Here is a 17,306-nt window from a genome sequence, read left to right on the forward strand (position 1 = left end):
CTCCCTGCAGTTGTTGTCCCCAGATGAGAGTTCCCTTGTGCTGCCTCAGTTGAATCTCCTTTACTTGACAGAGATGTGCCTGAGCAGTGGCCCTCCCCAGCACTAACCCAAATCATACTTATTTTGCATAGGATATACCATGGTCATGAAGATTGTTCTCCCAGGGTGAGGTTCATTCATTGCATTCTGGGTATGCTGACCCCTGTGATTTCCCCAAATTTGGGAAACTCGACTGCATTATTTGTGGTAGTGGGGGACTGTGTTTGTGCTTTCCTCTGGTCAGCTCTGGTAAAAGTCAGATTTCTTTGTCTCAGATCTTCCTCTAGCCTTGTTCTTCTTTCGAGAGTTTCCTTGTGCTGCCTCAGTTGGATCTCCTTCACTTGACAGGGGGGTGCCCGAGCAGCGACCCTCCCAAGCTCTAGCCCAACTCCTACTTACCTGCCAGGTGAGATACTATAATCAGGAAGGTGCTTCTCCCAGGGCAAGGCTCACCCATTGCACTCTGGGTGTGCTGCTCCTACGATTTCCCCAAATGTGGGACACTTGACTGCATAATTTGTGTTTCCTCTGGTCGGCTCTCGTATAATTCAGATCTCTTTGTCTCAGGTCTCTCTCCAGCCTAGTTTGCTGTCCGTTTCCACTTCTTTTTTCTTGAGCCCCTCCCTTCTATACCCTTGTGCACTATCCTGACTTCTCCTCCCATCTGCTTACTTTGTGCCTTCCAATGCACAATGCAAACTACAGGTAGTGCTGCAGGGCCCACACCCTTTTACTTGCCTTACAGAGCAGCTCTGGAGCTGTTACAGTGCCCAGCTGCTGCAAGAAATCAGCTTGAATGCTTCATGGGATGGGGCATGGCCAACATGAGCCCCACACCAAAGGAGGGTGGGGGTGTTTAATGCGATCTAGGGGTCATCCAAGCAGCGCAAAAGGCTGCCATGCCCTGCACGCCCCTTTTATCTTTTCATATGCAGATGAGGGTTGAAGCCAACTTTGACCCACTGCTTGGATAACATCACCATATGCAAATCCATCTGCTGCAGGCCTTCCCCCAGGAATGCTTGCACTAGTTGTTGCATTTGGTTTGTTGTTTGGGGGTGCTTCAGTATTAGGCAGCCTTCTGCCCTCCCATGTTCATCTGAAAATATGTGTTCTCCCTGCAGTTGTTGTCCCCAGATGAGAGTTCCCCTGTGCTGCCTCAGTTGAATTTCCTTTACTTGACAGAGATGTGCCTGAGCAGCGGCCCTCCCCAGCCCTATCCCAAATCATACTTATTTTGCATAGGAGACACCATGGTCATGAAGATTGTTCACCCAGGGTGAGGTTCATTCATTGCATTCTGGGTATGCTGACCCCTGTGATTTCCCCAAATGTGGGAAACTCGCCTGCATTATTTGTGGTAGTGGGGGACTGTGTTTGTGTTTTCCGCTGGTCAGCTCTGGTAAAAGTCAGATTTCTTTGTCTCAGATCTTCCTCTAGCCTTGTTCTTCTTTCGAGAGTTCCATTGTGCTGCCTCAGTTGGATCTCCTTCACTTGACAGGGGGGTGCCCGAGCAGCGACCCTCCCCAGCTCTAGCCCAACTCCTACTTACCTGCCAGGTGAGATACTATGATCTTGAAGGTGCTTCTCCCAGGGCAAGGCTCACCCATTGCACTCTGGCTGTGCTGCCCCTGCGATTTCCCCAAATGTGGGAAACTTGACTGCATAATTTGTGTTTCCCCTGGTCGGCTCTCGTATAATTCAGATCTCTTTGTCTCAGGTCTCTCTCCAGCCTAGTTTGCTGTCTGTTTCCACTTCTCTTTTCTTGAGCCGCTCCCTTCTATGCCCTTGCGCACTATCCAGACTTCTCCCGTCTGCTTACTTTGTGCCTTCCAACGCACAATGCGAACTACAGGTAGTGCTGCAGGGCCCACACCCTTTTATTTGCCTTACAGAGCAGCTCTGGAGCTGTTACAGTGCCCAGCTGCTGCAAGAAATCAGCTTGAATGCTTCAGGGGCTGGGGCATAGCCAACATGAGCCCCACACCGAAGGAGGGTGGAGGTGTTTAATGCGAACTAGGGGTCATCCAAGCGCCGCAAAAGGCTGCCATGCCCTGCATAACCCTTTTCTCTTTTCATATGCAGATGAGGGTTCCAGCCAACTTTGGCCCACTGCTTGGATGACATCACCGTATGCAAATTCGTCTCCTGCAGACCTTCCCCCAGGAATGCTTGTACTAGTTATTGCATATGGTTTGATATTTGATGGTGCTTCAGTATTAGGCAGCCTTCCGCCCTCCCATGTTCATCTGAAAAGATGTGGTCTCCCTGCAGTTGTTGTCCCCAGACGAGAGTTCCCTTGTGCTTCCTCAGTTGAATCTCCTTAACTTGACGGGGGAGGGGCTGCCCGAGCAGCCACCCTCCCCAGCCCTATCCCAACTCATACTTATTTTGCATATGAGATCTCTATATCATGAAGATTGTTCTCACAGGGTGAGGTTCATCCATTATATTTTAAAATAGGAAGGTTCAAATTACATATTTGAATTGCATCTATGTGCTGGATTCAAATGTCCCCCCCCCCCTTCCTTTCTCAATTGTGCCCGTCAGCAGCTATTCTAAGGTTGCTGCCAATGGGTGTGACACATTAATTTCTTCTGTGGGGTACACTGGACTCCACAAGGATTCACATTGGGGTGTAGAGTAGGATCTTGATCTGAGGCACCAACCGGCTCAAAGCTTTTGACTGTTCCCAAGATGCTCAGCGCATTCTCCTCTATAACCCCGCTTCCATGAACAGGGAGCTCAGTTTGTAGTTGTTGCCTTCAGTAGCAGGCCACTTAACAGGGGCCTGCCTCAAGCAGCCTATTCTTAGCTATTAATTTTGACAAGAAAAGAAGAACTTTTTTTATGAGAATCTACAAGGGCTGCAGCAGGCTAGGTCTAATAGACATCTTTACTGCAGCTTCATCACTCCCAGCGGCACTGTATACTCCCGTGCCCTGGTTGCTGGGTCACTGCAGCGGAGGCTCCGGTTTCTTCCTAAGGTCAGTCACACACAATGTAACACCCCGGTATAACAAGTGTGTAAACTATGTGGAACAGGTCAGGGATACCTTGATGGACTATTCCTCCTTCAGCAGCAGCTCTTCTCTATTCCTGGCAGAGAGGCAAGGTTTCCCCAGACACAAAGAAAGGCAGGCAGGGCTTTGTATGAAAGAATAAATGGTTTACCACATAACTCAGAAAAGGAACTGATTACAGTAGGGAAGGGAAAGATTTGATTCAAGCAACTTAAACACAGACACCATATACACTTTAAGTCATTACACAAATGGTAATATAACTAAATCTGAGATTAATACTATGTTGCTTAGTAATAGAAATCAACTTATGCAGACAATATTTAAGTCCCAGATAACATTGGTGTCACTGCAGGGAGTCTCTATGTGCACGTTAGGGCCCGGTTATGTTGTTACATAGTTATATGCAGCTATTGTCTCCTTTAGCTGTGAACAAAATATTGTAGCTCTGTGTAGTAAAGATGATTGTTTAAAACAAACTGGAGCTGCTTCCCATGTAAATCGCTGCATAGGTATAGTAAATATAGGATAATGTCCTTTGCAGTGGAGTAGGTTTCAGTATAAATATGGATTTATCTCACCCAGTCAATAGATGTTTCTGAGGCAGTTTCCCCTCAGATGTAGGCCAGTCAGCATTGGTATAAAGGCTTTATACTCTCCTGTCTCTGACACTTGCTGTGCACTCTCTTGGCTGAGAGTGTCATGGCGTTCTTACTTGTTAATTGCTGCACTTCCACTGCTGTATTTTGCACTACTGCTTACTCTCTCATGCAATTTTCAGCTTATTTGTCTCCCCTCTCTCAGCTGCTCATCTCTGCGTAATGGCGTCGCCAGCTCTTTCCTCACCATGGCTCCAACTGACTTCTCAAACTGCTGTTCAATTTTCTTTTAAATAAACTTTATTTAAAATGGCACAGGCAACTACACTGTTGTCAAAAATGTCCTTGTTGTTATGGGATATCACACGTGCCCCCCCCCCAAAACATTCGTGTCCTCACGCATTTTGGTTTTATCCCTATATAAACTTCTCACTATATCCAGTCACATTCATTAGTGAACACAGTTTATGTCTGAAACATTAACATTTATCAACATTTTTAACATCAGTATCTGATAGGTATAATTCCTTTTGTGCTATAGTACATTAACACATGCTCCTGGAGCAATCGGTTGAAATCTGGACAGTATATGGTCTTGAAAAGTTTGTCTAGGAAACCTCAACCCCCCTGCCATGGATGAGTATTGAACTCTTTCTAAACTGTCTTTGGGACATGCTGTACAGAACTGCAGCTGACTATGGTGGTTTTCTGTTTTGCAAGCCCTAGTCTTCTTGCCTCCTTGTCGGTGACAAACCACCTTAGTCTGCTGTAAATACATTTTATGAGCCTCTTCCATTCCATCTTGGGATTCAGTATCACAGCTAGTTTGGGACAATGGATTCTGGAGAGAAAGAGGCAGCAAGGTTCTTCTTACAGAACAGGTTGGACAGTTTCGGCACCATCTCTTGATGTCTTCCCTCATTTCAACCCAAAAGAACTTTTTCCAGATGCTTGTTTCCATCCTTTTGCACCCAGGGTGACCTGACTTGTCGTGATATTCTTCAAGCACATAACAAGCACTTTGTCTTGGAATTACAAGTTGACTGATCCTATAATGAGTATTAGGATCCACACTACATCGAACCAACTGTCCTTTCTCTTCAAACAGCCTTTCTCGCTGTCTCAACAACTTCAGGAGTTCTGGCGAGGATTCTTGCCTTTGTCGCTTGGTCAGGTATTTCCCAGTCTTCAGTAAGGCTTTGAGGTGTCTTATCATCTGACTTTTATCTTGCAGGTGGTCAAAACTGGTTCCTTGAATAGGTTGCTCACAGTTTCTAGAACTGGATGCTATATTATTCATGCCTAACATTGAAGCATTCTTTCGGATAATCTGGACACTGGAGATGGGCATTTCTATCATTATTTGGCTAGCCTTATTTTTTTCATGTTCCTCTCTTACAGATAATTCTGTTATCATTCTTCCCTTTTGTTTGGCTATCCCAGGTTGAAGGCCTTGTTTCTCCTGGAGCTTGTCAGTTTGAAACTCTCCGTGGAGTGCTGCTACGAGCTCCTCACAGCAGTTCCGCAACACATTCATGCCCACTATCACTGGAGGCAATCCATCATCTTGGGCAGTGGTGATGATGAAGCCTTGCTGTGGTAGCACTGTTCGTCCGATTTGAATTTCAGCTTCCCAGTATCCTTTGCAAGGGATGCAGTGCCCATTGCTTGCAATCGGGTTTATCAATGTGGAAGTTGACGGAAACATCTGTTCCTCAGTCCAATGCTGCTCAAACTGTGTTGCTTGTATTGTGGTCACTTGTGATCCAGTGTCTAAGAGAGCGGGCATTGAGACTCCATTGATGCAAACTTGAACCACCGGGCATTGGCTAACATAACGGGTTAACCACATGAATTTGGAGTTTAAATGATCTGGCTGCTCAAATTCTCTCTTAATTTGTCCGCTTCCTTCACAGCTTTGAAAAATGGGTCGCCTTTGGGAGGCAAAGTGGTTGGAAAAAAGTGTCTCCCTGTTTCTATGTAGGTCCCATTGGGAACTGTTCAGTGGTCTCCTCTCCTGGCACCATTCCATTTCTTCATGGAGCAGTGCCTGCTGTCTCTTCAGAATCTGCAGGTCTCTGCGCATCTCTGTCACACCACGTGTCAGTTCAGCCAGCTGACCTCGTAACTCACTAGAAGAGTCAAATATGCATGTCTTTGAACATGGCACTGTCACTCCTTTTACTGTAGGTGGGTAAGTAGCTCCTTTAAAACTTGACTCCTGGGCATCAGAATTCTCTTGATACCGTGGCATCTCTGGAATAGACTCTTGTGGAACAGCCCCTGAAGTAAGACTGGAGCCTAGAACTTTAATCGCAGCCTCTTTAAAATCCAGGAATGTGCTTCCAGGCTTCTGCAATCTCAATAGTCGCAGCTGAGTTTTTACAAATTCGCCCCTTGCACCTTCAGTGAACTGGTCCAATAACATTTTCTCTTTGTCATGCACTTCCTCAGGGTCTGCTTGCTGAACATCTCTGAGTGCTTCCTGCAAGCTGAGGGCATAGCCCCGTAGTGACTCTCCTGGTTGTTGCTTTCGAGCAAAGAAGTGCATTTTAAGTTCTGACACTGTCCTTGTGTCAAATGTGGTAGCAAGCCTGTTGAGGATCTGGTCCACAGTCTTCTTCTCTTCAGTAGGCCAGGAAGTAAGCTCTCTAAGTGCAAGCCCTTTCAACTGTCCCATCAAGATCTCCACCTTTTGCTGCTCTTTCAGCGGGTACAGACGAAACAAAGACTGCAGTAGTATCCTCATCAGTTTATTTTTGTCAATTACCATTTTAATAATCGGGTAAAGAAAATTAAGTGGATTTTTGAAAGAAAACAATACTGTCAATATACTATTAAAACAAATTAAAATGGTAAAAGTTATTGTACTTTAAGTAAAAATAAAAGAGCAAAAATATCAATCCCAGTTTTGGATTACTTTAATTAACAAAAAAAAATGCATATAGCAGAGGATAGTTTCAATCTGCCTACCTCTGGGCTATGGACCCAGCATGCTTCCATTACAGTACTCTGCTGCACATGTAATTGCAAGAGATCCTGAAGCACTCACTCATCATGGGAAAGTACCAATGTGTTTCTTCATTGGTTGATGGAAGAAACATCTTACAAAAACTCTCCAGATTATTGACTATTTAAAGTTTTTCTAGGAAACGTTCTAGATGAATGCTTATCAGCCTTTGTCAGTATGTACTTTTGCAAAGTGTCGCTGTGGCGCAATCAGTTAGTGTGTACGGCTATTAACCAAAAGGTTGGTGGTTCAATCCCACCCAGGGACGTAATTGACCTTGTTATCAGATTTTGGTGATCTTTAAGTAGACAAGTCAAAATTTCAAAAACCCCTGTTATGGTGTAGGGTACCTGGCCTTCTCTGATGTAATCAGAGTTAGATTTGATTCAGTGATTTTATAAAAACAGCTAGGAAGCACAATTTAGCAGTGGTTTGCAGAGAAAAAGAAATATGCTGGCAAAAAAATCCAATTGAGTGATTAAACAGCTCTTTATTTTCTGGCTTTACTTTTATGCTAACAAATTTGTTCTCTGAAAAGTGTCCACAAAGCCAAATATCTGATTAACATCTTTGTAGGGATGGTTTTTCACCTATTACTAAATTAAACTTGCTTCATTGGAAAGGCAGCAAGATGCATCCTCATTTCAATATCTACTGAAATAATACAGGTTGACACCAGGAAACATTAACGCCACTGCATCCTTGCTGCTTTCTCATGTGGAAGTCTGTTTAATGTGAAAACAAGGTGATATCTAATTAGCACACAGGTAAGGAATTAAGAAAATCTTTATTTAAGGGTGAAGATGTTTCTCACAAAATCGTTGCCCCAATGCATCATTGAAATTCAAGCTGGAAAGATGATTTTAATATATCATTTGTACATTTTGTATTGCTCTTCTGGTGACAATGTAGTTGGCTTTTGTCAATTACCATTTTAATAATCGGGTAAAGAAAATTAATTGGATTTTTGAAAGAAAACAATACTGTCAATATACTATTAAAACAAATTAAAATGGTAAAAGTTATTGTACTTTAAGTAAAAATAAAAGAGCAAAAATATCAATCCCAGTTTTGGATTACTTTAATTAACAAAAAAAAATGCATATAGCAGAGGATAGTTTCAATCTGCCTACCTCTGGGTTATGGACCCAGCATGCTTCCATTACAGTACTCTGCTGCACATGTAAGTGCAAGAGATCCTGAAGCACTCACTCATCATGGGAAAGTACCAATGTGTTTCTTCATTGGTTGATGGAAGAAACATCTTACAAAAACTCTCCACATTATTGACTTTTTAAAATGTTTCTAGGAATCGTTCTAGATGAATGCTTATTAGCCTTTGTCAGTATGTACTTTTGCAAAGTGTTGCTGTGGCGCAATCAGTTACTGTGTAAGGCTATTAATTAAAAGGTTGGTGGTTCAATCCCACCCAGGGACGTAATTGACCTTGTTATCAGATTTTGGTGATCTTTATGTAGACAAGTCAAAATTTCAAACCCCCTCTTAGGGTGTAGGGTACCTGGCCGTCTCTGATGTAATCAGAGTTAGATTTGATTCAGTGATTTTATAAAAACAGCTAGGAAGCACAATTTAGCAGTGGGTTGCAGAGAAAAAGAAATATGCTGGCAAAAAAAATCCAATTGAGTGATTAAACAGCTCTTCATTTTCTGGCTTTATTTTTATGCTAACAAATTTGTTCTCTGAAAAGTGTCCACAAAGCCAAGTTTCTGATTAACACCTTTGTAGGGATGGTTTTTAACCTATTACTAAATTAAACTTGCTTCATTGGAAAGGCAGCAAGATGCATCCTCATTTCAATATCTACTGAAATAATACAGGTTGACACCAGGAAACATTAACGCCACTGCATCCTTGCTGCTTTCTCATGTGGAAGTCTGTTTAATGTGAAAACAAGGTGATATCTAATTAGCACACAGGTAAGGAATTAAGAAAATCTTTATTTAAGGGTGAAGATGTTTCTCACAAAATCGTTGCCCCAATGCATCATTAAAATTCAAGCTGGAAAGATGATTTTAATATATCACTTGTACATTTTGTATTGCTCTTCTGGTGACAATGTAGTTTGTTTTTGTCAATTACCATTTTAATAATCGGGTAAAGAAAATTAATTGGATTTTTGAAAGAAAACAATACTGTCAATATACTATTAACACAAATTAAAATGGTAAAAGTTATTGTACTTTAAGTAAAAATAAAAGAGCAAAAATATCAATCCCAGTTTTGGATTACTTTAATTAACAAAAAAAAAATGCATATAGCAGAGGATAGTTTCAATCTGCCTACCTCTGGGCTATGGACCCAGCATGCTTCCATTACAGTACTCTACTGCACATGTAATTGCAAGAGATCCTGAAGCACTCACTCATCATGGGAAAGTACCAATGTGTTTCTTCATTGGTTGATGGAAGAAACATCTTACAAAAACTCTCCAGATTATTGACTATTTAAAGTTTTTCTAGGAAACGTTCTAGATGAATGCTTATTAGCCTTTGTCAGTATGTACTTTTGCAAAGTGTCACTGTGGCGCAATCAGTTAGTGTGTACGGCTATTAACCAAAAGGTTGGTGGTTCAATCCCACCCAGGGACGTAATTGACCTTGTTATCAGATTTTGGTGATCTTTAAGTAGACAAGTCAAAATTTCAAAAACCCCTGTTATGGTGTAGGGTACCTGGCCTTCTCTGATGTAATCAGAGTTAGATTTGATTCAGTGATTTTATAAAAACAGCTAGGAAGCACAATTTAGCAGTGGTTTGCAGAGAAAAAGAAATATGCTGGCAAAAAAATCCAATTGAGTGATTAAACAGCTCTTCATTTTCTGGCTTTACTTTTATGCTAACAAATTTGTTCTCTGAAAAGTGTCCACAAAGCCAAATATCTGATTAACATCTTTGTAGGGATGGTTTTTCACCTATTACTAAATTAAACTTGCTTCATTGGAAAGGCAGCAAGATGCATCCTCATTTCAATATCTACTGAAATAATACAGGTTGACACCAGGAAACATTAACGCCACTGCATCCTTGCTGCTTTCTCATGTGGAAGTCTGTTTAATGTGAAAACAAGTTGATATCTAATTAGCACACAGGTAAGGTATTAAGAAAATCTTTATTTAAGGGTGAAGATGTTTCTCACAAAATCGTTGCCCCAATGCATCATTGAAATTCAAGCTGGAAAGATGATTTTAATATATCATTTGTACATTTTGTATTGCTCTTCTGGTGACAATGTAGTTTGTTTTTGTCAATTACCATTTTCATAATCGGGTAAAGAAAATTAATTGGATTTTTGAAAGAAAACAATACTGTCAATATACTATTAAAACAAATTAAAATGGTATAAGTTATTGTACTTTAAGTAAAAATAAAAGAGCAAAAATATCAATCCCAGTTTTGGTTTACTTTAATTAACAAAAAAAAATGCATATAGCAGAGGATAGTTTCAATCTGCCTACCTCTGGGTTATGGACCCAGCATGCTTCCATTACAGTACTCTGCTGCACATGTAAGTGCAAGAGATCCTGAAGCACTCACTCATCATGGGAAAGTACCAATGTGTTTCTTCATTGGTTAATGGAAGAAACATCTTACAAAAACTCTCCAGATTATTGACTATTTAAAGTTTTTCTAGGAAAACTTCTAGATGAATGCTTATTAGCCTTTGTCAGTATGTACTTTTGCAAAGTGTCGCTGTGGCGCAATCAGTTTGTGTGTACGGCTATTAACCAAAAGGTTGGTGGTTCAATCCCACCCAGGGACGTAATTGACCTTGTTATCAGATTTTGGTGATCTTTAAGTAGACAAGTCAAAATTTCAAAAACCCATGTTATGGTGTAGGGTACCTGGCCTTCTCTGATGTAATCAGAGTTAGATTTGATTCAGTGATTTTATAAAAACAGCTAGGAAGCACAATTTAGCAGTGGTTTGCAGAGAAAAAGAAATATGCTGGCAAAAAAAATCCAATTGAGTGATTAAACAGCTCTTCATTTTCTGGCTTTATTTTTATGCTAACAAATTTGTTCTCTGAAAAGTGTCCACAAAGCCAAGTATCTGATTAACATCTTTGTAGGGATGATTTTTCACCTATTACTAAATTAAACTTGCTTCATTGGAAAGGCAGCAAGATGCATCCTCATTTCAATATCTACTGAAATAATACAGGTTGACACCAGGAAACATTAACACCACTGCATCCTTGCTGCTTTCTCATGTGGAAGTCTGTTTAATGTGAAAACAAGGTGATATCTAATTAGCACACAGGTAAGGAATTAAGAAAATCTTTATTTAAGGGTGAAGATGTTTCTCACAAAATCGTTGCCCCAATGCATCATTGAAATTCAAGCTGGAAAGATGATTTTAATATATCACTTGTACATTTTGTATTGCTCTTCTGGTGACAATGTAGTTTGTTTTTGTCAATTACCATTTTAATAATAGGGTAAAGAAAATTAAGTGGATTTTTGAAAGAAAACAATACTGTCAATATACTATTAAAACAAATTAAAATGGTAAAAGTTATTGTACTTTAAGTAAAAATAAAAGAGCAAAAATATCAATCCCAGTTTTGGATTACTTTAATTAACAAAAAAAAATGCATATAGCAGAGGATAGTTTCAATCTGCCTACCTCTGGGTTATGGGCCCAGCATGCTTCCATTGCAGTACTCTGCTGCACATGTAAGTGCAAGAGATCCTGAAGCACTCACTCATCATGGGAAAGTACCAATGCGTTTCTTCATTGGTTGATGGAAGAAACATCTTACAAAAACTCTCCAGATTATTGTCTTTTTAAAGTTTTCTAGGAAACGTTCTAGATGAATGCTTATTAGCCTTTGTCAGTATGCACTTTTGCAAAATGTCTCTGTGGTGCAATCGGTTAGTGTGTTTGGTTATTAACCAAAGGGTTGGTGGTTCAATCCCACCCAGGGATGTTATTGACCTTGTCATCAGATTTTGGTGATCTTTAAGTAGACAAGTCAAAATTTCAAACCCCCTCTTATGGTGTAGGGTACCTGGCCTACTCTGATGTAATCAGAGTTAGATTTGATTAAGTGATTTTATCAAAAAACAGCTAGGAAGCACAATTTAGCAGTGGGTTGCAGAGAAAATGAAATATGCTGGCAGAAAAATCCAATTGAGTGATTAAACAGCTCTTCATTTTCTGGCTTTATTTTTATGCTAACAAATTTGTTCTCTGAAAAGTGTCCACAAAGCCAAGTATCGGATTAACATCTTTGTAGGGATGGTTTTTCACCTATTACTAAATTAAACTTGCTTCATTGGAAAGGCAGCAAGATGCATCCTCATTTCAATATCTGCTGAAATAATACAGGTTGACACCAGGAAACATTAACGCCACTGCATCCTTGCTGCTTTCTCATGTGGAAGTCTGTTTAATGTGAAAACAAGGTGATATCTAATTAGCACACAGGTAAGGAATTAAGAAAATCTTTATTTAAGGGTGAAGATGTTTCTCACAAAATCGTTGCCCCAATGCAACATTGAAATTCAAGCTGGAAAGATGATTTTAATATATCACTTGTACATTTTGTATTGCTCTTCTGGTGACAATGTAGTTTGTTTTTGTCAATTACCATTTTAATAATCGGGTAAAGAAAATTAAGTGGATTTTTGAAAGAAAACAATACTGTCAATATACTATTAAAACAAATTAAAATGGTAAAAGTTATTGTACTTTAAGTAAAAATAAAAGAGCAAAAATATCAATCCCAGTTTTGGATTACTTTAATTAACAAAAAAAAAATGCATATAGCAGAGGATAGTTTCAATCTGCCTACCTCTGGGTTATGAACCCAGCATGCTTTCATTACAGTACTCTGCTGCACATGTAAGTGCAAGAGATCCTGAAGCACTCACTCATCATGGGAAAGTACCAATGTGTTTCTTCGTTGGTTGATGGAAGAAACATCTTACAAAAACTCTCCAGATTATTGACTTTTTAAAGTTTTTCTAGGAAACGTTCTAGATGAATGCTTATTAGCCTTTGTCAGTATGGACTTTTGCAAAGTGTCTCTGTGGCGCAATCGGTTAGTGTGATTGGTTATTAACCAAAGGGTTGGTGGTTCAATCCCACCCAGGGATGTAATTGACCTTGTTATCAGATTTTGGTGATCTTTAAGTAGACAAGTCAAAATTTCAAAAACCCCTGTTATGGTGTAGGGTACCTGGCCTTCTCTGATGTAATCAGAGTTAGATTTGATTCAGTGATTTTATAAAAACAGCTAGGAAGCACAATTTAGCAGTGGTTTGCAGAGAAAAAGAAATATGCTGGAAAAAAAATCCAATTGAGTGATTAAATAGTTCTTCATTTTCTGGCTTTATTTTTATGCTAACAAATTTGTTCTCTGAAAAGTGTCCACAAAGCCAAGTATCTGATTAACATCTTTGTAGGGATGGTTTTTCACCTATTACTAAATTAATCTTGCTTCATTGGAAAGGCAGCAAGATGCATACTCATTTCAATATCTACTAAAATAATACAGGTTGACACCAGGAAACATTAACGCCACTGCATCCTTGCTGCTTTCTCATGTGGAAGTCTGTTTAATGTGAAAACAAGGTGATATCTAATTAGCACACAGGTAAGGAATTAAGAAAATCTTTATTTAAGGGTGAAGATGTTTCTCACAAAATCGTTGCCCCAATGCATCATTGAAATTCAAGCTGGAAAGATGATTTTAATATATCACTTGTACATTTTGTATTGCTCTTCTGGTGACAATGTAGTTTGTTTTTGTCAATTACCATTTTAATAATCGGGTAAAGAAAATTAAGTGGATTTTTGAAAGAAAACAATACTGTCAATATACTATTAAAACAAATTAAAATGGTAAAAGTTATTGTACTTTAAGTAAAAATAAAAGAGCAAAAATATCAATCCCAGTTTTGGATTACTTTAATTAACAAAAAAAAATGCATATAGCAGAGGATAGTTTCAATCTGCCTACCTCTGGGTTATGGGCCCAGCATGCTTCCATTGCAGTACTCTGCTGCACATGTAAGTGCAAGAGATCCTGAAGCACTCACTCATCATGGAAAAGTACCAATGCGTTTCTTCATTGGTTGATGGAAGAAACATCTTACAAAAACTCTCCAGATTATTGACTTTTTAAAGTTTTCTAGGAAACGTTCTAGATGAATGCTTATTAGCCTTTGTCAGTATGTACTTTTGTAAAGTGTCTCTGTGGTGCAATCGGTTAGTGTGTTTGGTTATTAACCAAAGGGTTGGTGGTTCAATCCCACCCAGGGATGTTATTGACCTTGTCATCAGATTTTGGTGATCTTTAAGTAGACAAGTCAAAATTTCAAACCCCCTCTTATGGTGTAGGGTACCTGGCCTACTCTGATGTAATCAGAGTTAGATTTGATTAAGTGATTTTATCAAAAAACAGCTAGGAAGCACAATTTAGCAGTGGGTTGCAGAGAAAATGAAATATGCTGGCAGAAATATCCAATTGAGTGATTAAACAGCTCTTCATTTTCTGGCTTTATTTTTATGCTAACTAATTTGTTCTCTGAAAAGTGTCCACAAAGCCAAGTATCGGATTAACATCTTTTTAGGGATGGTTTTTCACCTATTACTAAATTAAACTTGCTTCATTGGAAAGGCAGCAAGATGCATCCTCATTTCAATATCTACTGAAATAATACAGGTTGACACCAGGAAACATTAACGCCACTGCATCTTTGCTGTTTTCTCATGTGGAAGTCTGTTTAATGTGAAAACAAGGTGATATCTAATTAGCACACAGGTAAGAAATTAAGAAAATCTTTATTTAAGGGTGAAGATGTTTCTCACAAAATCGTTGCCCCAATGCATCATTGAAATCCAAGCTGGAAAGATGATTTTAATATATCACTTGTACATTTTGTATTGCTCTTCTGGTGACAATGTAGTTTGTTTTTGTCAATTACCATTTTAATAATTGGGTAAAGAAAATTAAGTGGATTTTTGAAAGAAAACAATACTGTCAATATACTATTAAAACAAATTAAAATGATAAAAGTTATTGTACTTTAAGTAAAAATAAAAGAGCAAAAATATCAATCCCAGTTTTGGATTACTTTAATTAACAAAAAAAAATGCATATAGCAGAGGATAGTTTCAATCTGCCTACCTCTGGGTTATGAACCCAGCATGCTTTCATTACAGTACTCTGCTGCACATGTAAGTGCAAGAGATCCTGAAGCACTCACTCATCATGGGAAAGTACCAATGTGTTTCTTCGTTGGTTGATGGAAGAAACATCTTACAAAAACTCTCCAGATTATTGACTTTTTAAAGTTTTTCTAGGAAACGTTCTAGATGAATGCTTATTAGCCTTTGTCAGTATGTACTTTTGCAAAGTGTCGCTGTAGCACAATCAGTTAGTGTGTACGGCTATTAACCAAAAAGTTGGTGGTTCAATCCCAACCAGGGACGTAATTGACCTTGTGATCAGATTTTGGTGATATTTAAGTAGACAAGTCAAAATTTCAAACCCTCTCTTATGGTGTAGGGTACCTGGCCTACTCTGATGTAATCAGAGTTAGATTTGATTAAGTGATTTTATAAAAAAAACAGCTAGGAAGCACAATTTAGCAGTGGGTTGCAGAGAAAAAGAAATATGCTGGCAGAAAAATCCAACTGAGTGATTAAACAGCTCTTCATTTTCTGGCTTTATTTTTATGCTAACAAATTTGTTCTATGAAAAGAGTCCACAAAGCCAAGTATCTGATTAACACCTTTGTAGGGATGGTTTTTCACCTATTACTAAATTAAACATGCTTCATTGGAAAGGCAGCAAGATGCATCCTCATTTCAATATCTACTGAAATAATACAGGTTGACACCAGGAAACATTAACGCCACTGCATCCTTGCTGCTTTCTCATGTGGAAGTCTGTTTAATGTGAAAACAAGGTGATATCTAATTAGCACACAGGTAAGGAATTAAGAAAATCTTTATTTAAGGGTGAAGAGGTTTCTCACAAAATCGTTGCCCCAATGCATCATTGAAATTCAAGCTGGAAAGATGATTTTAATATATCACTTGTACATTTTGTATTGCTCTTCTGGTGACAATGTAGTTTGTTTTTGTCAATTACCATTTGAATAATAGGGTAAAGAAAATTAAGTGGATTTTTGAAAGAAAACAATACTGTCAATATACTATTAAAACAAATTAAAATAATAAAAGTTATTGTACTTTAAGTAAAAATAAAAGAGCAAAAATATCAATCCCAGTTTTGGATTACTTTAATTAACAAAAAAAAATGCATATAGCAGAGGATAGTTTCAATCTGCCTACCTCTGGGTTATGGGCCCAGCATGCTTCCATTGCAGTACTCTGCTGCACATGTAAGTGCAAGAGATCCTGAAGCACTCACTCATCATGGGAAAGTACCAATGTGTTTTTTCATTGGTTGATGGAAGAAACATCTTACAAAAACTCTCCAGATTATTGACTTTTTAAAGTTTTTCTAGGAAACGTTCTAGATGAATGCTTATTAGCCTTTGTCAGTATATACTTTTGCAATGTGTCTCTGTGGCGCAATCAGTTAGCGTGTTCGGTTATTAACCAAAAGGTTGGTGGTTCAATCCTACCCAGGGATGTAATTTACCTTGTTATCAGATTTTGGTGATCTTTAAGTAGACAAGTCAAAATTTCAAACCCCCTCTTATGGTGTAGGGTACCTGGCCTTCTCTGATGTAATCAGAGTTAGATTTGATTAAGTGATTTTATAAAAGAACAGCTAGGAAGCACAACTTAGCAGTGGGTTGCAGAGAAAAAGAAATACGCTTGCAGAAAAATCCAATTGAGTGATTAAACAGCGCTTCATTTTCTGGCTTTATTTTTATGCTAACAAATTTGTTCTCTGAAAAGTGTCCACAAAGCCAAGTATCTGATTAACACCTTTGTAGGGATGGTTTTTCACCTATTACTAAATTAAACTTGCTTCATTGGAAAGGCAGCAAGTGATGTCATCCAAGCAGTGGGTCAAAGTTGGCTTCAACCCTCGTCTGCTTATGAAAAGAGAAAAGGGATATGCAGGGCATGGCGGCCTTTTTTGCGACGCTTGGATGACCCCTAGTTCGCATTAAACACCCCCACCCTCCTTCGGTGTGGGGCTCATGTTGGCCATGCCCCAGCCCCTGAAGCATTCAAGCTGATTTCTTGCAGCAGCTGGGTACTGTAACAGCTCCAGAGCTGCTCTGTAAGGCAAGTAAAAGGGTGTGGGCCCTGCAGCACTACCTGTAGTTTGCATTGTGCATTGGAAGGCACAAAGTAAGCAGATGGGAGGAGAAGTCAGGATAGTGCACAAGGTTATAGAAGGGAGGGGCTCAAGAAAAGAGAAGTGGAAACAGACAGCATACTAGGCTGGAGAGAGACCTGAGACAAAGAGATCTGAATTATACGAGAGCCGTCCAGGGGAAACACAAATTATGCAGTCAAGTTTCCCACATTTGGGGAAATCGCAAGGGGCAGCACACCCAGAGTGCAATGGGTGAGCCTTGCCCTGGGAGAAGCACCTTAATGATCATAGTATCTCACCTGGCAGGTTAGTAGGAGTTGGGCTAGAGCTGGGGAGGGTCGCTGCTCGGGCACTACCTGTC

The 17,306-nt window shown here is 39.4% G+C and overlaps 5 non-coding genes across 5 annotated transcripts; 4 read left to right on the forward strand and 1 right to left on the reverse strand.

The window, feature by feature from the left end:
- Positions 1–114: 114 nt before the first annotated feature.
- Positions 115–278, forward strand: LOC135008012 (U1 spliceosomal RNA). Its single transcript, XR_010207832.1, has one exon. It is a non-coding gene; the product is annotated as a U1 spliceosomal RNA (small nuclear RNA).
- A 152-nt stretch (positions 279–430) lies between these two features.
- On the forward strand, positions 431–593 carry LOC135008250 (U1 spliceosomal RNA). The gene has a single exon (XR_010208061.1). It is a non-coding gene; the product is annotated as a U1 spliceosomal RNA (small nuclear RNA).
- Positions 594–1,267: 674 nt separating this feature from the next.
- Positions 1,268–1,431, forward strand: LOC135008101 (U1 spliceosomal RNA). The gene has a single exon (XR_010207918.1). It is a non-coding gene; the product is annotated as a U1 spliceosomal RNA (small nuclear RNA).
- A 152-nt stretch (positions 1,432–1,583) lies between these two features.
- LOC135008320 (U1 spliceosomal RNA) lies at positions 1,584–1,746 on the forward strand. The gene has a single exon (XR_010208102.1). It is a non-coding gene; the product is annotated as a U1 spliceosomal RNA (small nuclear RNA).
- A 15,349-nt stretch (positions 1,747–17,095) lies between these two features.
- LOC135008195 (U1 spliceosomal RNA) lies at positions 17,096–17,259 on the reverse strand. The gene has a single exon (XR_010208010.1). It is a non-coding gene; the product is annotated as a U1 spliceosomal RNA (small nuclear RNA).
- Positions 17,260–17,306: the final 47 nt, after the last annotated feature.

The sequence above is a fragment of the Pseudophryne corroboree genome, unplaced genomic scaffold (genome assembly GCF_028390025.1).
Source record: "Pseudophryne corroboree isolate aPseCor3 unplaced genomic scaffold, aPseCor3.hap2 scaffold_222, whole genome shotgun sequence".
NCBI lineage: Eukaryota > Metazoa > Chordata > Amphibia > Anura > Myobatrachidae > Pseudophryne > Pseudophryne corroboree.